General features: G+C 33.0%; 1 long non-coding RNA gene across 1 annotated transcript in view; it reads right to left on the bottom strand.

Annotated features, from left to right (window-relative positions):
• LOC129944742 (uncharacterized) overlaps positions 1-25671 on the bottom strand; it is a 113025-nt gene that overhangs the window by 40662 nt on the left and 46692 nt on the right. The window contains exon 3 of the long non-coding RNA XR_008781484.1: positions 18315-18348. This is a non-coding gene — a long non-coding RNA (uncharacterized LOC129944742). The remainder of the gene's footprint in view (positions 1-18314; positions 18349-25671) is intronic.

Here is a 25671-nt window from a genome sequence, read left to right on the forward strand (position 1 = left end):
GCATTGAAAATTGGGGTTTTGAAATGTTTAACTTGTTTTTTCTTCTATTTGTTTCGATTTATATTTATATTTGAACTGCTGTCAGTGATCGAAGGGACCTACAGTTCTTTGCCAAATCCGAATGGCTAATTTATGAATGCACTTTTCATGACTATAATTACTCTTGGAGAATTTGTCAGTTACTCCCAAGAGGCAGTATTTTTTTTTTGTGCCATCATGCCTATTCCACTTAAAACTAAACTCTAAAACTATAAAACAAGTATGTAAGCCGGCCAAGGCTTAAAACCATCCATCCAAACTACCCACTATCATCACATTACATTTAACACTACTCTGCACATAAATGTTCAGAGTAGAGAACACAGCACCTTGAACAACTACACTATGTAAGGTGATAACAAAAGAACACATGAGAACAGCACGCGGTAGGTTTCGAGACGGTCCGCCATCTTTCTACCACGTTTACTGATGCTTGATTTCGGTGATCGATGGGAACGGAAGCTTTATCAGTGACTAGGCCGTTGCCTATCCACTATCAATTGCCGATTGAAGATACCAAAACTGGTTTTCCTGCTTTACCCTATCAGTTTGGTCCCATTCGGACACAGCCCTACTGAACCGAAGGAGCTGTGCTCCGCCTTGTGCCATGACGTCCCGATTGTACAGGAGTCTCCTATCCACAGTTCATCGTCTGACCACCAAAACTGGTTCTCCAGCTTCACCCTATCAGTTCGGTCCCGTTCGGACACAGCCCTACTGAACCGAAGGAGCTCTGCTCCGCCTTGTGCCATGACGTCTCGATTGTACAGGAGTCGCCTATCCACGGTGTTTCGTCTGACGTGGTAGATTAGCAAAACTGATAATCAATCCTGTATCCAGACCACATCTGCCTAAAAAAAGGAATGTCCCTGGTGGAGCACTAGCGTGTACTCTCAAAATACTCATCGTTCGGATAGAAATTGAATAGATAGTTGAAAACATAGCTCTTGCAATGTGACCTCGATATAAGCCGGTACAGCGTCGTAAACACTGCTTTTCGAACACCCGAAACTTTTCTATCTGGGAAGGGGCAACGTTGAACCACACAGGACAACCATAAACGATCATAGGCTGTATGAGGTATGTAGCAAATTACCTTCACTCTGGGGTCAAGCCGACTGCTAAATAACAGCAGTTTCGTCAGGGCGAAGGTTCCTCTGGCTCTGGTCAAAGCCTCAACCTAATAACCTCAACCTTTCGGGCCGTTCTGTAGCAATTAAATCGTCGGTGTACGCAATTGCCTTTGTAAGACTGCCTATCAGATCGGTGGTGTAAATGCGGAAGAGAATCGGCGTATTCACCGCTCGCTGTTGAAGACCATTTTGAGTTAAGAATGTTGTGGTAGAAGCTACATTACCACTTTTGACAACAAACTTTCTACTATTAAGCATATCATAAAGTATATACAACAATGGCTTGCTAATGCCAAGCCTGCTCAGTTTTAGGTAAAGAACCTCAAAAACTTTTCCAAATCAGCCAGAACATCATCTGTGCATTATTGTTTTGATTTATTCTATTGGATATCAGAAACGAGTTTAGACGCAGCATGAATTGTGTAATGACCCGCCTTGAAGTCGAATTGTTTATCCGGAATTATTTTGTTGTCCACAGCCCACTTAGTCAGAGCCCTATTGATGATCTTTTCGAAAAGTTTGCTAATGCTCGTAAGAAGACTTATCGACCGAAGATGTGACGGGTTGGAGTTGTCCTTTCCCTTTTTCGGGAGAGGATGAACTTCAAATGCACTGGATAATATGCATTATTCATTTATTTATCCGGAATTATTTTGTTGTCCGCAGCCCACTTAGTCAGAACCCTGTTGATGATCTTTTCGAAAACTTTGCTGATGCTCATAAGAAGACTTATCGACCGAAGATTTGACGGGTTGGACAGTCCAACGCACTAACCACCATGCCAAGGGTACTAAAACTTTCTGTCAAAATATCTTCATTAATTTTAGACACTAAAGACGAATATTATGACAGCAGAATCCGAGGTAGTCAATTCCGCGTCGCTTACAAGGAATTGACCTCTTGCAAACTACAATTTGGACGAATATTGCGTAGTGAATACGGCCTGAACCAATACCAACTGACCCTAGATCTGAAACCGAACAAATAACGCAGTTTCGTGTATTCGCTAATTGGATTTTTGAGCAATTGGAAGTTGATCAAAATTTTGGTCAAAAAATCATCTTTAGCCCATTTAGCTGGAGGGGTCATCATTTCGTACTTCTTCAAAAATGATGCAGGCGAGACCATCACGTAAACGGTGATTGGTAAAGGTCGAGGATAACCAACATCTTGTAGCCTGAATTTGATGATACTTACAGCGAAGTCATATTATGGTTTCAACAGAATAAGACTATGTTCCAAATAATAGGTTTCATGACATGGTTATCTCGTGACGAGGCGGTGTGAATTAGCCACTAAGATCGAGTGATTTAACCCCTTTAGATTTTTTGTTATTCGGCTTTAATAAGTCGCAATAAGCAGGTCTATGCGAAAAGGTCACAAGTCATGTCGGCATAGTGGATACCATAAAAATCCAATGGACAATTTTCTTGAAAAAAAAAGTCCTGCAAAAAATTTAAATGACTTGAAAATTGGAATACAAAAAAATACTACCGAAGAAGAAAATTCAAATGCTATCAACTTTGAAGCTAGTTTCACAAAGTAACTTCTTCTAATGACTCACCCAAAATTATGAAGGAATTGTAACTTCTGAATTTTGAAGGCTACATTGGTAGATTTAATTATTTACTCATTTCTAAGAAAAAGTTCAAGCTACTAAAACCAACTTCAGACAACTCAAAAGATAAAGAAGAATTAATGACTCTGACGTCTGAAACTATCATAACTTATATTAATTTGCTTCCTCAATGATATGGAACCAAAAACAAACTTAGGTACTTCAATTTTAAAATTTCATCCTATAACCCTTTAAAAAAAACCGATCATATTTTAAATTGCTTCGTCATTCTTATTGGTGTGTAATTTATTTTGATGACATCCTTTCCATATGTCATATCGACATTAAGAATCATGTAATTTTTTGTAATATCCTTAAAATACAATGAAAAGTCGTTACAAGTCTAGGCATAGAAATCATCAAATTATCCTTTTTCAAGAGTTATATAAAAATGAAATTTTATGAAACTCATTCCATTTAAAAACTATAACATGAAAATATATTTCACAATTTCATTTCATTATCAACCCTTTTTCCATTTTTGTTTTTCATTCAATTTTTACACCTTTCCAATTCACAAAAACTATACAATAGCTCTCCAGCCAAGGTTGACTAATGAAACGAATGTGAATGTCCTTTACCAACGTGCGCACTAATATGTTATCCTTTTCATTAATTTGTCGTTCATAATTTGTCGTTTCTCTTTTTGTGAAAACCATAAAAGTGCTATGGACTTAGATAGAAAGGTTTACCTTTTGTGTGTGGCAATGCCCATGTTGGACATGGGCACAAAACCTCCCGACATTTTTTCACATATATATGTACGTATGTAGGTACTCAAAAGCCAAAATGTAATTTCATTAAGTGTGTTAAATACATAATCATTCACATTGACTTCGACTTCGACATGCATGGCCAATCAAAAGTATCTTTATACTCGTAGATACAACAAGAAAAAAAAAGTAAATAAAAAAAATTAATTTATATAACACTGTAAAAGCAAATAAAAATTCAAAAAAGGGACTTGTCAAAAAGAAATATGATAGACTTCCTAATTTGGCACCACTGCTCCTGCTCCTGCTGAATTCACTGCCGCTTCTACGCCCGGCCGCCGTTGGCAATGTCAATGTTCCTAAAGTTGGTAACATACAATTTTCACTTAAGATAAAAATCGCTACGTAATTGCGCGCAATATGCATAAATATACAAAATAACACAGTGACAGCCCACAGGAACTACAGGACATGCAAACATATCACTCCGCACATTACGTATCTATCTCTCTCTTTTTGTTTCGTATGGTCATCAGGAGATACATACGAGTATGAAGTGACTTCAACAAATTCACACAACAACCGGTCTCCATGTTTGTTACCTGATTTATTTCCTGTTTCCCACTGTTCTGTAATTTAAAGAGATTTTCATTACGAAATATAAAGATCTCCACATAAATGAGAAGAAAATCCAGAAATGAATGAATGTAAATCCACAGTAGTTGATCCTCGAAAGGAGATACATTTCAGGAGTTCAAAACTCTTTCCTATACCTAAGCTTAAACTCCATAACAGTTGCGAAATAACAACCCACCTCTCTTCTGTTTTGATGTAACGATAAGCAAAGTCACTTTATTATGTTTATTAATTAATAAAATATTTCCCATTGACATTATGGCCAGACTCAAAGAACCATCTGGTGGAAAAAGTAGCAACTAGACAACCAAGCAGTATACACGGTATGGTGTTTATGCAATTAAGGGTTCATCGACTTTTAAGATAGTTAAAGTGTACCTAACCTAAACTACACGCTTTAAGATATTTTTATTTGATAGCGCGTTGTTGTAGATATTATGGTAATTAACTATATGCTCACTCGAATTCCAGACTCGGACTCATACTCAAATTTTCTAAATACATATATCACCAGTATTATAGTTTTCGTGCTTTAATGGACACAATTTTAATTAAATTTACGTTCTTCAGCATAATATAGTTTGATTTTTACGACTTTTTGAAACAGACTTAAGGAATGTTCTGGTATGTGGGTTATGTGTATTGCAGATAGTTTGGTTTGGTCAATTCAGTTAAGTAGTGTTTATTTTTATTATAAAATTGACTTAAAAAAAGTAGGATACAAATATAAAATTTAGAATTTGAACTCATTTAAGAAATGTTGTCACGTGCTGGCAAATTCTAAAACAAAAATAATAGATAGTAAAATTCTCTCTTATTGATAGTCAACGTTAAAAATTTTGAGACGGATAGTATAATTTTGATTTTATGGTATTTGACATGTTTTTATAGTTAATCAAAATGTTTGCCATAAAATTTCTTTTTTTTTACTGTTGTTTCTTTTATAAAAGCAATAAATGGTTATGAAATATTTGAAATTTTGCAAACATTAATTCATTGACTTTTAAGAGCTTTCAGTAAAAGATTTCATTTTGAATAGGTCACTATTTGAGCAAGATGAAAAGATAACAGCTTTAAAAGTGTCAGCTACTTTTAAAGCTGTCATCTTTTGATATTTGACTTAACTACACCATTACCAAAAAAAGGAAAGATACACGTTTCAACAATGCAAACAACTTTTTAAAATTGACTACAAGAACTTTTAAAGTCCGAACGTGTAAAAGGTGATCAAAGTTGACCACACACAGATCTTATTAATAATTTTACACCCTTAGACTTTATTTTTTGAGCCACATAAAATTTGAGGATTATACCAATGCTTCAAGTTATATCGGCGACATCTATTATCAAATAAGCGATAGGTACTACATTTTCACAAAAAGATAAGTTACAGCAAAAGTAAGAGGGAACCATTAAACTGGGATCATTTTCCTTTGTTAATATTACATGACTTACTGTTTTCAATAAAACTGATTTCTTTTAAAAAAATTCTCGTTTTTTTACCATCAACAATAAATTAAGTGCCATAAAGCTCTTAACTGTTCGTCAAAAAATTAAATTGCTGAGACTTCAGAGAGACTTGTAAAATATTTAATGCTAGTTCATTTGAGAAAAATGATAAAAAACAATTTGTTTCTATACAAAAATTATGATTATTTTATTACTAAGTTTCTTTAAAACTAGTTTTACGGCTAAATTAAATTCAAAGCGGCTTTAAGTTTTAAGTTTTTCAACAAATTTATTTCGATGTTAATAAAAATATTAATAAATATATAAATTTATTGATATTTAAATTAAATTTTCCTGAGAAATGTAAAACTCGAAACCATTATAAAACCAATTTGAGATGAAACTAGTTTTAAAGAAACTCAATAACAGTTCCGTTGAATATTTAAAGAGCACATACGAACTTATACGTTTTATTTTTCTTTGGGTGAAAGAGGCATTAGCCTTTTAAACATCGCGTACAAAATCTTATCCAGCGTATTATGAGAATGACTGAAGCCATTTACTGACAAACTAATTGACCATTACTAGTGTGGCTTCAGGCCTGGAAAATCTACCATCGACCAAATTTTCACTCTACACCAAATCCTGGAAAAGTCCCAAGAACATAACATCGAAACACACCATCTTTTCATCGATTTTAAAGCAGCTTATGACAATGTAGACAGGAACGAACTATACCGAGCCTAGATGAGTTATGGTATCCCTACCAAACTGATACCACTTATCAGGATGACGCTGGAAAATGCTCGTTGCTGCGTCAAAATTGGAAGAGACTCGACTGAAGCCTTCGAAAAAAGCTGATGTAGCTGCTTCAATATTGTTCTTGAAAGAGTGGTGCGCAACACCAACGCCAATACAAGTGGAACCATCTTTCAAAAATCTACACAAAATCTTGGATATGCAGATGACATCGACATTATGGGAAGAACTAAACGAGCAGTGACGGGTGCTTTATGTAATGTCGAGTCTGAGGCGAAGATAATGGGTCCTGACATTAACGAGGACAAGACGAAGTATTTACTGTCGTCAAATAGATGCGATTCACACCTTAGACTTGGTCAAAATGTGACAATTGACAGGTACAACTTCAAGGTGGTAAACGAATTTGTTTATCTTAGTACTGCTGTTAATTCTGCAAATGTCGCTAAGATCAAACGCAAAATTACCCTTACTAATCGCTGTTTCTTTGGCTTAAGTAAGCAATTGAGGAATAAGGTCCTATCGCGAAGTACCAAAGAAAAGGAAGAAAGGTATGGTGCAGACCCTCTCCCACGCGGATGAAGGATCTCTCGGTATCTTCGAGAGGAAGGTTCTGCATACGATATATTTTTTTGTGTCGACAGGCGGAGAAGATTTAATCAGGAGCTATACGAGCTTTATAGTGACTTGCCACTAGTCAAAAAACTGCGTGTACAACGCTTAAGATGGCTAGGGCATGAAAATCGACGCTCCAGCCCGTAAGGTATTCAACGCCAAGCATGAGGGAACAAAAAGCTGATGCAGGCCTCATCTTCGGTGGAGTGTTCAAGTTGAGGCCGACGCATGTCAACTTGGTATTCGAAACTGAAGGCAGCAAGCTAGACATTGAGTAAGCCGGCGAAAGTTATTACTTGAGGACCAGGAGCACTATGCCCTGGAGCCCAACTAAAGTAAAGTAAGTACATTTTTTGTACTGAACTAAACCTGAAAACGATTCCACATATTTAATGATTTGTATCATTAACACAGCCTAATGCATAAACAGTTTTGGAAGACACAAAATTGTGTTTTCTATTTTTAGAATATACAACTTCTCTTACCACGATTAAAAAAGAAAATTGACAGAGCTAGGAACATCAGAGAAATTCTAGATTTTTAAATTTGCTCTAAATTTTGGGGACAATTTCTCAGCAAAATTCTAGCTTAAAATTTGGTTTAAGGGTTTTATTAACACTCAATTTCTTTAACTTTGAGCTAAATATAAGAGTTTAAAATGATTTTAGAAGTCTATTAAGAAATTGGAAGTTAATTTATTACTAGAAAAGTAGTTAGAAGTCCACTGATTCAATGAACAATGATGAAATTACCGACTTAAGCTACAATATACACAAAAACTTAGAAATGGAAATACATAATTCAGTCGTACATTTTCCGAAAATGTATTGATCAATAAATTTAAAAATGAAGAAACTAGTTTTAAAAAAGTCTTTAAAAGGTTTGAAAAATTATGTTTGAAATGATTAAGAATTCAACATTTTCTGAAAATTGATCAATATACTACAAAATGAAGAAATAACTTTTGGAAACTGACGCGTTCATTATTTTCTAAAATATTCAGCAAAATGTATTTTTTGAAAAACTTATTTTACTCAAATCATTATCACATAAAATTATTATGTGGCCAACAAAAATTACTCTAAAATTGTTACATTTCATTTTTCAATCCTTTTACGGGTGTTACACAAAATATGATCTAGATTCGGACTTTAACACTTGTAACGAAATCTGTCATGGATTAAAGATCACATAATCACACTTTTCGTCGAAAATTAATGTTTGAATAATTACTATGTGTAAGATAAGTTTGCTATCGGAGTCACATTGACTTCTTTTTGAATCGGTTGAGAGTAACCAAATTTTTTTAAGAACTCTGTCACAAAAATAAGTACAAGAGGAAAAAATCTATATTTACCAATTTTAATCTTTATCAAAATTCTTTATCAAATATCAAATTTAAGTAATTCTTCAGGTATTTTGAAAACTAGTTAGTTGCAAAAAAACACTGCATATATACGTTTTCTACCTAAACATATTAGGAAATTTTCGAAATGGTATTGATTAAAGTAGTCCGCAGGTGTAGCTATCCTATTGTTTTAAATATTATATATCTGACACACATTGAAAATATTTGACTATAGTGACTTTCTTAAATAGGAACGTTCTTAAAAGAAGAAATTTATTAGATAAAACCTGAATTGTGTAAAACATTTCACATTCTTGATGTGCGGTTAAGAACATATCTGTAACAGAATCATGAAAAAACTGATGGTCATTCGTTAAAGTTATCGGTATTTGTGTTAGGTAAGGGGGTGAGGGGAATACAACTGGCTATTCCGATTAAATATGTATAATTCTCTTGCCTACCATCTGGGGTAAAAATGACGCTTACCACTTTTCTTAAACGTAGTGCCAGAAAATCGGAAGTTCGCTATCAGCCTAAGGGTAATATAATTTCTTGATTTGTTATTATAGTCTCTTTTTTCCTTAAGATAACAAACCTTGATTGTGTCAAAAGTATTTCAGAATTTTCGGTTCAAATATTTGATTGATTCAAGTTGCGTTTTTCACTGACGACTTTTTTAGCCTTAAGTCATTTATGAGGAAATGCCTAAAGAAAAAAAACATACATCGCTTTGGTTTTGTACCTTACCTATCTACCAAAAACTGATGGTATTTTTTCGTTCCTATTGTTGTTGTTATTTTGAGATCTTTCCATGCACGACTGAACGCACGATTGTGTCGCTAATTATGATAGCGTTTGTTTTTTTTTTAATTTTTTGTTTTGTTAAATTATTTTTTTTTTCGACAACATTTAACATCAATTACAGACAAAACTACAACTGTCACGCATACCTCTGTGCCATCAGTCTTCTTCCTCTACGTTGACGAACGACGAAAACGATGATGACGATGACTATGATGATGATGACGATGACGTCCCCCGCTTTTCTGAACTTAAATTGTATTTTTTGTTAAACAATTACTTCACTCGAAAATGAAACAATTTCACTCGTCATATTTGACCGCAAAACGTAACAATAAAAGAAGTTACAAAAACAGAAAAAGAAGCAAACCTGTTAAACATTTCAAACACATTGCATTCGGGTTTCTGGATTGGAATTGGAATTGAAATCGGGATCGGGCTCAGGATTGCATGTGAGAGGGCTTGATTCCCGATAATAGGTGGTTCCATTGTGTTCTGTCGTTTGGCTTTCATATTCGTTCCTCTTCCAGAACAAGAAGAGATAGACATCGTCACCGAAGCTACGTCGACGTTCTCGTAGTCGTTATGTTGTCGATGTTGAGTTTCACTGAACTATTGGCGTATCGTCGTCGTTGAAGGAGTCAGTCGTCCGTTGCGTCGGTTGGTTTGTTGATCCGTCACCGTCATCAGTTGCATTGTCAGAGAGAGAGATGGACTTCTAAATGACTGTTGACAAACAATTACAATTAATTTTCGGTTTTGTCTGCAACAATTCCACTGTAGAAACATATAAACTCGCCCGATGTTGATGATGATGATAATGATGACAACGACAACGGCCGCCGCCGCCGCCGCTAGAGGGGGCGGTAGCGGTGTGAGCCGCAAACACGAAACTCACTTTTTTTTCAGTTGTTGTTTTTATTGCTTTTGGCCTGCCTTGATGTGTATTCTGATGTGAGTTGTATAATGGTTGTCATAATTTTTGACAACTTGACGAGGACTACATTTCCGACCATGAAAATGATGAAGCAAACACGAACATTGAACACAGCCATCAGCCAGCCAGAAAGCACCGGAGCAGTAAAATTGTCATGTAGAATTGTGTAGATGGATCATCATCATCATGGTTCTCTCTTATGAAGAACCACAGCAATCATCATCATCATCATCATCATTGGATGAGAAGAAGTCGACTATCCACCAACAACAACAACAGCAAGAACTAAAAACAAGCCTCTGGGCCTCTGGGGTGAATATTTATAATAAAAAACGAAACATACTCGATTCGTTTGTAGTTTTTTGTGTTTTCATGTTTTTTAATCACAGGCTTTCAATTGAAGATATACAAAACGAATAATTCGAAAATATTGTATAAGTACATAAGTATAGGTATCTCCTGTTTCAATAAAACGACAACGACGAGACGAGGGATATATTAAGTAGCAGACATGCCAACTATTCTTTATTTTTAACTTTTGTTTGAATTGATTGTCAGTTGTCTTCTTTCTTCTCTGAATGTGGTGTGTTGGGGTTTTTGAATTTTTAGAATTGGTTTCCAGTTATATTTTCTGCTGTCATATATTATGTACCTAAATGTACCACACTTCAAATTTCACAAAGAGACCTTTCAACAATAAATACCAAAAAAAAAAAAACTTCGTGGAAAACTGCTTTCACTTGAGTTGTTACAAAAGTTTTGTAGGAATTGTTTTTTATTTTTTTGGAAATTGAAAATTATACAGTTGAGTGAAGAAAGTTATATTGAGGTTTTGTATGTCTTTTAGTCTTTTATGTCAATGAGAACTCATATGTGAAATTTTGTGGAATATGAAATGAAAATAGAATAGAAAACAATAAAAACCATCCAAAGCGGTTAAAAGGTTTTACCACATTTTCAGAATAAAAATCGTACTATTCTGCGATTTTAAATAATTCATTTATTTAGTAGGTAGTTCTGGAAAGTGACACTTGTCAAACTCAGCTGTCATTAGAAGTGTCATGTATCTGTGAAATGTTTGCAATTTGCGATGTTGGACATCTTATGTCTTACAAACCAATTAAGTGGTGCAAAAGTCCGTCGGAAACCGTGGGCTAGAGTCTAAAACTCTTAATCAATTCTTTGTGTGATTCAGTTCAGGGATTAAGAGGACCTATAGTTCAAGAGCGTTTTGTATGACAAAAAATTCCCTTAGACAATTTATGAATTCCTTGCAAGAGGCGTTGGAAAAACATAAACTTTTAAGTGGCACAGGCAGGGATTTCACCAAAAACCTCTGGAATGACAGCATTACGGCCTGATGATTAAAGGTTTTGGCTTTTATCTCAAAACTGCAATTTTTTTGTTAGTCGGACTCAGAGAATTAGCAACTGATTGTTATTATCGCACGATATTTAGATAAGTTTTTCTCTTTATACTTTTAAAGTTCGCCATTGAGACAAAAATCAACATATCGTAAAAATTCTATACGCAGTTTTTATGTGCATTAAAAAAAAATTCATAGGCTCATCCTGTTTAAAAATAAGGGGAGCTGTTAAATCCAGCCGTATAGTTTGAAAAAAAGACGTCTCATGGCAAAAGCGTTTCACAGTTGCCCGTCTTTTAAAATATTTGTTTTTAAAGCTTTTTTGACTGTATTGATATTTGTAATAAGATCAATTTTCGGTATTCTCAAATAAGTTTGTAGAGTTTTTCAGAAATTGCATTTTTTAATTTAGAAATTTACTAAAAAAGTACAGTGATTTAAACGCAACCACTTTGCATGAGATTATAATGGTGTTAATAGTCGACCGATTTCAAAAGAAATCGATAAAATTTTGAAGAAATTCGAAGAGAAGATAAACGTTACTAATGTTGAAAGAATGATGTGCATCATCATAATGCAAGGTCGATTAGTCGAAAGTATTTCTACTGCAAATTTGATCCAATTGTATCGATTTTCGAGCATTCGCAGCACTTGAAAGAGTCGTATCAACATTTTTGCTCAATTAAGGACTAATCATGGCTTGCACGATATGCTGCTAAGATAAGACGGTTTAAGGCGTCAAACAGTATGATACCAATTATTTCCATATTGCCTAAATATTTTCCTGGTCGTTTTTAATATCAAATTTTGAAGATTTGACACAATTTATTGGTGTTTACGCAAATAATCTCCAAATTCCAGATGCTTAAAACCAACATTATACTTAAGTTATTGCTGACAATACACCCGAAATGTTGGAAAAAGTGGTTATAAATGATTTCAAAAGAATGGCATGGTGTGAATTTTTCTAAGGCATCTATTGAATGATAAAGTTTTCATTCTAAATGAAAAATTTGAGCTTGACATGCTTTTGAAACCAAAAAATGACTAACCCTCTATAAATGTTCAACTAATATTAACACTGGTTGTCATCTTATAACGTTTTAATAGTCCTTTAGCCTTTTTATAGTGATTTAGGAGCATAAAAGTTTCTGTTTCGAAAGATCAAATGGGTGTCAAAAAATAGGAAAAAATTCAGAATGGAAAATTATAAGAGAAAAAGCGGAATACCAGATTCTCAAATATTAAACTGACAGTTTTTTTTCAGGTCATTATAACTTAAAGTTGGAAACATAATGGTCACCACAATATTATGAATTTTTCTAGGTATATAATTGAACTTTGGGTGTTTTTAGTTGAAAATTACTACGGCTTATATTTCTCTCTAATTTTTTAAGAAAGCCGGTTTTTAAGGAACAATTGAATTAAGAATTCTATAAAAAACACGGTTAATTTCGTAACAAGATTTTCAAAATAATTGTTACAATCCTGTTGGCTTTTGTTAATTTCGTAACAAGATTTTCAAAATAATTGTTACAATCCTGTTGGCTTTTGAATCCAATAAAAACCACAACTTTAAAAAATTGTTAAAATCCTTAAGAAACGGAAAAATAAAAATAAATAAACAAAAAAATCGAAAGATTGTCATGTAATATTTTTTATTTGTTAAAAATGCAAAATACCCAAAAAGGTGGACTGGATTTTGTTGATGGCTGCATAAAATTTACAAGTTTTTTATTTTATTTTTATTATAAATAAATATAAAAATGTATCTTTATCTTTTTTATAGCTTTTCTCCATTTATAGCTTTGCAAAAAAAAAACAACACTAAGTATTGAAAGATATCTTGTTGTTGGTCTTATAGAAGACTGCCACTTAACGCAGCTTGTCAACTCGCAGCAGCGAACGCACCACATGATTGCTGAGTGGGAGTGGGTGCAAATTAGCTTTGAAATTGAAACAATAATAAATACGTAAATATCAATAGAAAGAGATCTAATGAATAATAAATGGAAATTGGTCATATTTCGTGGTTCATTAGTGTTGAATCGAGGAATGGAAATATATAAATTTTTATATTATTATTTTTGAAAACAAAAAACAGCTAAGAAACCTATAAATGGAAAAATCATGATTCTGTTTATGGTAAATTATATTCATTGGAGGCGCGCTCACAAAAGTCCATTTATGAGACTTATATTATATGGGGATTAAAATAGAAGTTTTATGAGTTTTTTCGTATTTTTTTCTTGCATCAATCCCAGCTTAGAAGCTATTAAATTAATTTAAAATGTTATTCCTATATCGAATTATATGGCATAGTTTATTTTTTGGTCTAAGGAATGAAAACTTAATTTATACATATCTAACTTTATCTTGATGATTTTAGCATATTATAATAAAAAGGTATTTATTATACAAATATGCATTCAATCGCAGAAAGTTGTTGTTTTTGTTTTTCTTCAATTTTTTTGATTTAAGACTTTCATTATTTAGATTATGATTTATGATTTATTCATATTGTTAAAAAAAGGTCATAGAATCACAATAGCGCGGTTAATAAAGTGAATATTAAAAAATGATTATGAAGTTATGAAGTTGTTTTATTTCTACCTTTTTCATATGTGACCTTATTGTAAAAGAGAAAATATCCGATGTATGAATAAGTGATAGTTTGTTATCAAAACATACAGAATTGGTACAAAAGAATGACTTTATAAGAATGCTAAATAGAAACTCATTAAAAGATCACCAAATATATATGGTTTTGAGATTTGAAAAGAAAACTGCATTTTAAATAAAATTTTAACTAAATCAACAATGTTTTTAGATAAGTTAACAATTACATGGTCTTTTTTTTATATATATATCAGTAATCTTAAAAGATTGGGATTTTATTTATCTGCCCGAAAAAATTATGTGAAGGGAATTTTTGATAAACATTTTTTAAATTCTCTTTCAGTGGAAAAAAAACAAATTTTATTGAAAATTATAACCGGGTGCGCTGTCTTGTGCTTTCATTTCGAATCATAGGTTTTTTTGTCACTAAGAACTGATTTCTATTTGAAATATTGTAAACAAGGCTGTATCATACCTCACATTACGCTTAATACTGAGAGCTTATTTTTAAATTGAGTTTTGTGTTGCTTTTGACAGGAAGAAATCACATATATCCATGCACAAACCTGAGAAGATCCCAGGTTATTTGCTTACAAGGTATAATTGATTCATCAATTCAAGACAACGAACATCAATTGGACAAGGAATTTAGATAAAAAATCATATTTTCTGACGAAGATCATCTCGGTGGAAGCTATGTTAACAACCAAAATTGCCGAATCTGGTAATCAAAAAAACCCTAACTTTATTGTCGGTAAGCTATTTCATTCATAGAAAGTGTCAGATTAATGCTCTAGTGGAACTATTTTTCTTCCAACTGGAAATAACTTTTTGGTCAAAACTAGGTGTTTGCTCCATTTTGAAGATATGGATTTAAAGAAGCTTATAATCAATCCGTTGCGAACCAAATTTCCTAATCTTGTTGTCAACGATTTTGGGGATGCTTATTGGTGACCTGTAATTTGACACCTTCAGATTTTGTTGATGACCAATCGTGAAAGATTGATATTATGAAAGAAAGTTCAATTTTAAACCCGAAACTATTGACAAGGTTTTGAAAGATTGAAGTGTTAGAATGCAAAATGCCAACAAGTTTTTCATAATATTATTGGAAATTATTCATAAAGCTATGTAATAACACATTAATAAGGTCTAATCCAAGTCAGGTATAGGACTTCCGAAATGACTGAATATCAGTCCTCAAAACAAAATAAACGGATTTTGTGCAAATTTCAGATTTGTCTACTCTTCCGTAGTTTTTTGCGATTTAGTGAATATATTGAAATAACTGATTCTTTAATCGATTCATGATATAAAGGTAATAAGAACTCAAAAAAGGTTATAAGATACTGCAGTAAAAGTTTGAATCTTTGTACTCCCATCTTGACGAAAAAAATGAAGACTGCTGTAATTTCAGAAATAAATGAGGACACACGTTGTCAAATCATTATGAACCACTCAGTCCTTGGTCTTATAATACAAAATTCCTCACCCAAAAATCTAATTGTATTTAATTTGTTTCACTTAATACAATACACTCCAATATTTTCAACTAATAGTTTACTGAAAATCTATCAACCGTTTGAAAAAATGTGTTAACCAATTTACTTTGCACATTATCTCCACTTTTTTTTAACACAATTTTCAGTTTTTAAGTTATTTTCGAAGTAAAATTACTTGACTCTTTTTACCCCCATCCCCCTCTGGTCAAAAATAAAAATTGCTCTACCAAAAAATATCTAATTCTCTTCGACTAACTTAAAATTATTTGTGATGCCAGAGAGGTCTCATGATAAACTTGATGACCGTAAAATATTATTGTAACGCTGATACTGCTACTTTATTTCCTGAGGGAATTCAATTGATTTTAAAGTTCTTCACACCTTTTCTTTAGCTTTTAATATTCATTATTCATGTCATTTAATACTGACTTGAAACAAAATCTTCCAAAGTGGATGAAAAAGATTAATTTCATGGACAGAATAAACATCTCCAAATTCCCACTATAAATAAAATCCACGCATTTTTCCCCTAAAAATACGTTTTTTAGACGCTGACACACAATCACTCGTTGTTGACTTCTTCCTATAATAAAACAAAAAGTAATAAAACTACCGAAATTCTATCTAATTTGTGTCACTAAAAAATACATTGTTATCTAACACTCTCTCTATAATTCAAACAACAACAAAAACCAGCGCACATCAAGACTATTATCCCTCCCACATTTTTCTAGATCCATAAAACAACTTGCACTTGTCCTATAATAAACCTGCCATCCAGCAGGCTATATAATCTTCTCTTTCCCGATTTTCCCGGCTTAAATACTCTGAACTATTTTTGTTTCTAGTTAGGTTTCAAAAATCTTCTATATAGTCTGTCCAAATGGGTAAAACTTAATGACAGCCATTAAAATAGGAAAAAGTAATTAAAAAAAAAGTCAACTTCAATACAAAAAAGAAGCCGCAACACTTGAAAATGTTCCCATAGACATTTGTATAATCGAGATGTTAATACACTTTCGTACACCGAATTAGTGCATCTATCCGCGTCGTTACGTTGTCGATAAAAATCCCGATCCCGATCTTTGTGTCACAAAAAAAACGCTTAAAAAAACCGTCAGAAAAAAAAATAAAGAACATACGATCAGAGCACAATCAAGTCTTAAATTTATTTTATGATTTGTAATAAAAAATACGAAAAAAAATTAAACAAAATGAATGAGAAAATTCGCTATTATGGCTTTTTGACATACTTTCCCGGTTTTATTTTCGACACAAGATACTTTTTTGTTACTTTTTTCAAATTCGAATCAAAGCAGGAGTGTTTCTGATTTTCATATCTCAACTTTGTTTTATGTGCCCGATTCATCGGAGTCCTTAGTTGCAGATTTATAATATACACTTTGTCATTAACACCAACCCGTGTCGTCCCGTCGCCCCGATCATCGACCATCGCGGTGCTGTAGCGGTAAAGAACACCATATCACCCCGAATCAGGGACGACCGCGACGGCTGAAGACGGCGGAACTGAACAGAACTCACTCTCTAAAATTTTATTTGTGTTTATTTTTTTCTTCGACAAAAATATGTTTAATATTTTTAGAAAATATCTTTTGGCAGGTGCTTCGGTTTGTATCTTCGAGCAATTTATCTTTCATATTCATAAACAACAATCTCTCTCTCTACAACGAGTAAAGCAGAGGTTGTGGCGGTGTGACTTTACGGAGATATCGTTTAGTCACCAATAGCTCATTAGGCTTGACAAAGAAAAACACTATCTATCTATACCACCTAGAGTATTATCCATATCTATCCCAAAAGCTATAATAGATATTGTATTTGTATCTTTTATATTAAAAATTGAGAGGAGAGATATGATTGAAAGTGAAATAGGAATATACATACACAGATATGTGTATTGTCTTGTTTTGTATCTTTGTATAAAGTGACAGAAAAGCAAGATACTATTTATGTTAGTACCAGAAATAAATATTGTTTTGTTTAATCATAATAATTTTTATGAATCCTATAAATAACTATATTTTTTATATACTGTATATTTTTATGTATATTGAGAGTTTATGGTAGGATGCATTTTTTTGTACGCATTTTGAAGCTTTGCCATGGTTGTTGCGTTTCACGCATGTTACTGACATAATATGCGTATCTGACAGTGCATCAGAATCTTGTGTCGGAATATAGATTCATAAAAAGTTGCAGTTTGAAAAATGTCATTCGTATTTTTTTAAATACACCTCATTAGATACATAACACAGAGATTCTATACCTATCTGTAGATACATAGATACATAGTTAGATAGTTTTTACTTAATTTGTATTCATGTATCTTTTTTCTAAAGATGTAGGCTTATTCCACTATCATTGGAGTGTGGTTAAAAATTTGGTTTGACATACATTTGTTTTGTATTTATGTGTGGTTTTATGTTTGTTCATCTTGTTTCACAGAATGGATGTTGTTTTTGTTTGAGATGGGATATGTTTGTGCATCACATAGATATGTACTAAAATTTGATAGTATCATGGGAGTGATGATAATGGAGAAGATGATGGGAGAATATTTGCCATTCCCATGCCTTGAACAAGTATAATAATTGTTAACTATTGATTTGTGTTACTTTTTTGTGTGTCATACATTTACCAAATGGTGTAAAGTTCACTAAGTGATTCTTTTTGTCCGTTAAAATTTTAGGAAGTGTAAGTTTAACGTGCTTGGGACTAGGGGAAAATGTGGGCTTTGAGATTGAAGTAATATTCTTACCTTGTTGTATTTTAAGGAATGAAGTTTTTTCGATCTGCAAGAAAAAGAAAAAGACAAGAAATTATTATTTATATTCAAATATAATGTAATATTATATTAAAATATTGTTTGAAAACACGCATTTAATATCTAAGGGTATATAAAATTGGTTTGAACTTCTATTAATATTAAAAACTTTTAAAGAGGAAATCCAATATTAGTCTAGAAACTAAAGAGTTTTCCAATAAAAACGGGTTGATTTCGTGACGGTTTGTGGCGGCTAAATAGATTCTTTTACTTTCTGTCAAAATATTTTGTTTTTATCAGCCACCAAATACAAGTAAACTTGTCAAGAAACACGTGGAAATGATAACATTTTTTTAAAAATGGGTGTTTTCTAGTAGGCCTTTTTTTTGTACATGGACGTGCTTCCAAGTCGACTATTCAACGTTTGGTGGGGAAATTTGAGTGCAACGACTCTGTGAACAATTAGCTAACACCGGTTCGTCAACGAATCTCAAGATCTACTGAAAAACTTGGCCACTGTTTGTGAAAGTGTGCAGCAGAATCTGAGGCAGTCATTTCAGCCTGTTGTAGACCGAAACATGACTAATTTTGCCTCTTGATTTTAGCCTTCACCCATAAAAAATCCGACTATCCCAGAAGCTGAAAACAAACGACTATATGCAGCGTTGTGCGTTCGTGAATTGGATTTTTAGAGCAGTTTGAAGATGATTCCAATTTTGCTCAAAAAGTCATTAGCGATGAGGTCCATTTTTGAATGAATGATTGGGTACGACACTAATCCCCTCAGATTGACGAAGTTCCAGTGCATCCAAATAAAGCAAGTGTTAGGTGTGGATTTTGGGCTGCAGGCGTCATCGGCCCGTACTTCCTCTGGCCATAAAATCACCGTCAACTGCGATCGTTATAGGTCGATGATCAATAACTTCTAGAGCCCTTAACTGGATGATAAAGATACCGAAGACACAGTCCATATTCTTTGTTATCTCTCGCCGAGGTGACATGAATTGACAACAAAGATCGTGTGAACTGACCCCTTTATACTTTTTATTGTGAGGCTTAAGTCGCCGGTCCATGACAATAAGCAACAAGTCACAGTGGACCTCAAAGACAAAATAATCGATTCCATCAGTCATAAGCTGGTTGGTTAATCATTCATGACGTTGTCCAAGGTTTCGACCTCAAACGCTAAACGCAACATCCCCAAAAATTAGAAAAGCCTCTTAAATTACAATGTGAGCCTGACGATGTTTTTGCAGATCTAACGATTTTCAGAATAAAAGTGTTCAAAAATTATGTAAAACAAAAGCTTTAAAAAATTCAATAATTTATATTAACCTAAGAAAATAGACAATTTTGTGTGGAAAAGATTAAGCTAAAAGAAGAATAAAAAAGGTTTAGCACGGGGGTTTATATCCATCATGTTAACAGGGAGAAATTCCTTCTATTTAAGACCATTTAGAAAGTTATCTTGCGAACAATCTGATTCAAAATTCAAAAACAACAAACTAAAAAATGTCTAATTTATAAATAAATTGATACATTTTCCTGCGCTTTTCAAACCAAAAAAATTGAATACTGGTTAAATTAATTATCAAAAAACATCAAATATTTAAACTTTGTATCAAACTACCAATTATGAAGTTTTTAAGTCAACTCAGTTCAATAGTTACTGTTACAAATATTTATATTGAAAGAAATGACTCATAATGAAAATCAAATTTTGCAATGAGTTCCTTGAAGCGAAGAACAAGAATAAGCTTTACAATCATTAAAAAGCGATAGATAGCTTTAGTAAAATATTAAAATAATGTTTTAATTTCTTAAAAGGGGCTTAAAATATTCGAATTTAATAATTCAATAATCTCAGCTTTGCTTTTAATAACGTTGTTAAATCTTGGAAGCAGGGATCATTTTAAAGTTGATTTCTTGTAGCAAAAATTTGTCTGAATTTTGAGTAATAGAATTTTTGTTTTCTGTTTCTTCCTTCCTAGAATTAATTAATTCCTAGAAATACTTAGTTAAAAATGAAAGTTTATACAGCTATAACTTTTATGGCTTCAGAGCAAACATTAAGATAAACGAAATGCACAAGTTTCTCTAACTTAAACATTCCTGTAAAACGAAACAAAGAAATAAGTCGATCTTAAAACAAATTTAAGTTTTTGAAAGAAATGTGGTATTGTAGTTTTATTAAGCCCAAAAGAAGTACAATACTAAGGATTTGCAAGAAAAGAGTGTAGATGAATTTGTCCGAATAAAGTGAAGTTTTGAAAAAACGTGAATAAATTTCCAAATCAAGAAATATCAACTTGTCCTTTACACTTCTCTTTTGGAAATGTTAAAATTCAGTAAGAAAGATATATAAGAATTGTTAAATTTTGCTGAAAGGTTTTATATTTCGGAAGTTCTAGAACTGGTAGACGCATAAATTGTTAAATTTCTGTCATTTAATTCTAATTTTTTCAAAATTTATAGGCATCTTGACAATCTATCCAGAATTCAAAAGAACATTCCTGAAGTGAAAAAAATATGTAGGCTAAAACACAATAACTTAATTTTTCAGTAAATCAAAAATTTAAGATGAATTTCATTCATGGCTTCACAGCTTATTATAACTTCAAAGTGACTGAAAAAAAAATGCTAACAATAAAACTACTCGATTATATTAAATTCCAAATTTGGTACGCAAAGTTAATATACCAACAAATATAAAAAATAAAAAAAGGTTCCATAAACCTCTCTACCACCGCATAACCATAAATTGTGTATTTTTATATTTTATTTCTTCCTGGGAGAAACATGGGGGATATTCTATTCCATTTTTTTAGACGTAGAATAACGACGACGACTACGACGCGACGAAAACGACGCAAGATGACAACACAGACTTAAAGGCAAAAGCAAATACCTCCCGTGAACCTTTGGTTCTGCATATTAATGATATTCCGGTCAGTTTTATGGTGATATTGAGGAGACAAGAAGAAGAGAATTGTAGAAATGCCTAAGACATGGCATCAACAACCATAACAACAACAAATACTACTACTACTACTACACTATACATCCCTGAGATCTAAAGTTAAAGGATCCGTGTTTTTGTGTTATTGTACGGTTATCGCTGTTGTTGTTATTGTTACTGCTGTCGACTGAGTCTCAAATGGTAGATATGGTATAGAAAGGAATTAGATACCTACACTCAATCTTGTCTACTTAGTTTGGGATTTGCTTTCAACCAGTTCCTTTTGGGTATAAAACTATCAGGTTGCTGCTCCTCAGAAAAACAGACAAAAATAAAAACCTTTAAAAAACTTCCATAACACACGTAAAATATATCCACATAGGTAAAAGTATATATGTACATATATTTTTTGGATTTTTCTTTCTAAAACTTGTCTTCTATTGAAATGAAATTAGGCTTGAAAAAAAAAAAACAAATTTTTAAAATATTTCGCGCGTAGGATTTCTTAGACGACGAGATTGACTTTTGCCTGGGTGTGAACTCTTTCGTTGAAAATGTTGTCTGATGTGTTATTTTATTTTATTTTTGTTTTTATATTTGGTCTCAGTTTACATTTTTATTAAAAGTAAAAATCTAAATAGGTTGTCCCTTCCAAAAAAACAAAAAAAAAATGTTAATAGATGAACCAAAAAATAAAAAACACGTTGTCGTCTCTTCCTTCCATTTTTTGTTGTTAGTTTCATTTGTTATACCTACCTACCTACGCCTATCCTCTTTATAGTAGGTAAGGTATATGGGCCTACCTACCTAAACCTACTACCTATGTCGTTCCCGAATTAATTTTGTAATCAAAATTCGAACCTGACTCTTAATATAAAATATATACACATAGAAATTTTTTGTAGATAGGTTTCGAGGCATAGGCAAAGACATACCTTAAACCTATACTATATCTTTACCTATGTTAATCATTCCAGAATGTCGTTTCGACTTCCTTTCAGGTTATTCAACTCTATCTCAATGGGTCTCGACTGACTTGCCTTTTTATAGAGTTAAGTCAAAAATCAAAAGGCATTTTTACTTTTTCATTTTTGTTCACTCGAACAATTTTTTTTCTTACCTGAATATTTAAAATGTGTCATAAAATTTTTCATATTGATTGTTTCTTGAAACGCATTATCATAAAAAATCAAGAAATTTTATTATTTTAAAAAATTATTTTTTTTTTAATTCTTGGTAAAGAGTTCGTCGTCTTATGGTATTTTTTTTTCGTCGTTATTTATTGTCTTTTTTTATTAATTTTTTAAAGAAGAAATTTGATCATTAATAAGGATGTGAGCTTCGATTGTTTTTATGGAGGGAATTAATAGATTTCAAGAATTTGGGTTAAAATTAGAAATTTTTACAATGTGTCTGAAAACGAATGGTTCCTGAAATTGCAAAATATTTCCTACAAAGAAATAATACGTTAAAAAGTAAAATTGGGTGGCGCGACAGTCCGTTTGAGAATTAGGGCCTAGTGATTGACAACTCTCAACAATTCCTACCTACAGTTTCGAATCCGAACGGCAAATTTGAGAATTCACTTTTCATGGAAAGAGGCTGTACCCGTGAAAAAAACTTTAGGTGGCATAGGTAGGGATCAAAACCAAGACCTCTCGCATGACAGTAAATCGCACTTACCTTCATGCCAGGGGTACTAAGGAAATGATATGTGAAATATTCGTTTACCAGTAGAAATTTGAGGACTTACACGTTCAGTTCCATTGCATTTCTAAAATAAAGTGTCCTTAAAAAAATACAAAGAGCTTTATAAGTTTAAAAAACAAAATTTTGACCTCAGAAATATTTGAACAATAAAAAAACGACTTCAATGTCTGCAGCTCTGCACATAGACCTTCTTAAAACAGATTTTTCGAGTCTTCTCAACACAACTGAAATATCGCCAACAGTTCAATATGCAACCCCTTTAATAGCCTATGCTCCATTTTCTATATCCGAAGTTAAAGCAGCTATAGAAAACTCTAAAGATGGCAAAACTTCCGGGGAGGTTAGAACATCTTTTAAATTTTATAAAAATCTTACCGCGAAATTTCTACAACTCTTTCCTGTCGAATTAAACAACATTTTTTAGACGGCCAATACTCCCGTAAGTTTTTGATCAGCGATGTACAAACAAAACTTAGCACGATTGTGGAATCGAAAACAACTTTCCGATAAGTTTTAAACTTCAATAGCAGTTAAACAGAATGCGTTTTAAGAGCGCTACTGTTATGACTATACATAAACGATATAACAAACTCATTGAGAGGCGCTAAAGTGCTAGGTGGAAAATCCATTTCTAGTCTCATATATACTGTCGATAAAGTCTTCCTGCACAAATTTATAAAAAAGATTGCAGCTGATGATGAATAGACTTAAGTGCTATTGCAAAGTCTGGAACCTAACAGTGCATTTAACAAAGTCTAAAATAATGATATTTAGAAGCTGTTTAGGGAGATACTCTAAAGTGGAAAAATCGACTTTTCTAGAAGAACTTGTAGAAATAGTTAAGGAGAACAAGCATCTGGGTGTAATCCCTCGAACCGGAAGCTAAGGATGGAATGTGTAGCTTGTGGAGAAGCAGTAATTTAAAATGACGTTTCACATACTGCTAAATAAAAAGTTTTTCGAGCAACCGAATCTTCAATTTTTTTTTTACGGAGCGCAAGTGTGAGAATACATGTCATTCGATGCAGTGGAAAAGTTCCTAAGTTTTTTCATTGAAAAACGCTTTGAGGATGTCGAAAACTATGCTGAACTTAGTAACTGGTCCTCCTTTTTTGCATACTCTCAAAATACAGTAAAATTATTTGGCAAGAATTATGGAGAGGGGAGAAAACAGGATTCCGAGGCTTCATGCGTAGGTGAGTGATATAAAATGGAGAATGATTGCTCAACAACTTTTTCAATATCAACTAAAGATAACTTTTCTTCACTTAACGCGAAATGTGATGATTTAATGGTTAATTGACTTCTTTGCCGATCATTCCTTACGCAAAACCAGTACAATCTTAAGCTAAGTAAGAGGTGAACTCCTCAGCTTAAATTGTATTTCTCACCATCCAGATCTTAATCTATGGTGCAATCGAAGAGAAAATGGAGGCGTGTTCCACGTTTTGAGAGTTTTTGTTGAATTTAACATTAATTAGCTCTAAAAATCAAAATAAACAAAAACGGACACTGTGGCGTACACTTGCTTTTTTTTGAATAAATAGCCACAAAATTAAATTCACTGTTATGAACATTAATATTTTTTGTACAATACAATTAATAACGGATTATCCACTTTTTGGATTCAAAAATATAGGACAGGAACTGACATCTGTCGAACTAAGTTGTAAACCCAATTTTTTTTTCAGTTGAAAGTCTGAAATTTACTAAAATGGATCGCTTAAATATCGCACAATACATACAAAATGTTAAAACCTACTACAAGAATGGTGATTCTGCCACAGCAACATGTAGTGCTTAAAGAGGAGATTATGGTTTACACGTCAAACTATGCAAGCAATTGCAAAAATTGTGAAGAAATTTCAAGAGACTGATTGGTTACGAATATTGTAAGGCCTGTGAATATCGTTTTGCTCGTACACTGAAAATACTGCTGCTGTAAGTGAAAGTATTGCACGAATGTGTCGATTCCTCGTCGTACTCAAGAATTAAGACTGCCTTAGGGTACCTTTTGATCTACACCTACATATGTATATGTGAAGTCCAGCTCACACAATAACTGAAGCCAGCTGACCATTCACAACGTCATAGATACGTGGAATGGGTGCTTGAACAACAGGCGGTAGATGGCGATTTTCCGAACAAATGTTTCTTAAGCGACGAAGAATATTTCCCACTCGTTGGGTAAGCTAATAAACAAAATTGTCATATCTGGAGTTCTCAGTATTCTCAAATAATTGGGAAAGGCCATTAAAAAAATTGGGTGGAGAACAGTCCGTTGGGAACCAGGGCCTAGTGACTTACAACTCTCAACCATTCCTGTGTGCGAGTACTGTTGTCAGGAATAGGAGGGACCTACAATTTTAGGTCAAATCCGAACGGCTAATTTGAGAAAATACTTTTTCATGACAAGATTTACTCTTTAAGGAATTGTCAATTCCTCGCAAGAGGCAGTACCCGCGAAAATTATTTTTTTTTAAATTAAGGTGGCACAGGCAGGGATTGAACCCAAGACATCTTGCATGACAGTCCAACGCACTAACCATCATGCCACGGGTACTACTAGGAGAGGCCATTACATCCACAAAAAGTCATTGTTTGCTGCTCTTTGGTCCGGAGGAGTTATTGGACCTTACTTCTTCGAAAACGACAATGGAACCACTATCACTATATGGTAAT

Source organism: Eupeodes corollae, chromosome 2 (genome assembly GCF_945859685.1).
Source record: "Eupeodes corollae chromosome 2, idEupCoro1.1, whole genome shotgun sequence".
NCBI lineage: Eukaryota > Metazoa > Arthropoda > Insecta > Diptera > Syrphidae > Eupeodes > Eupeodes corollae.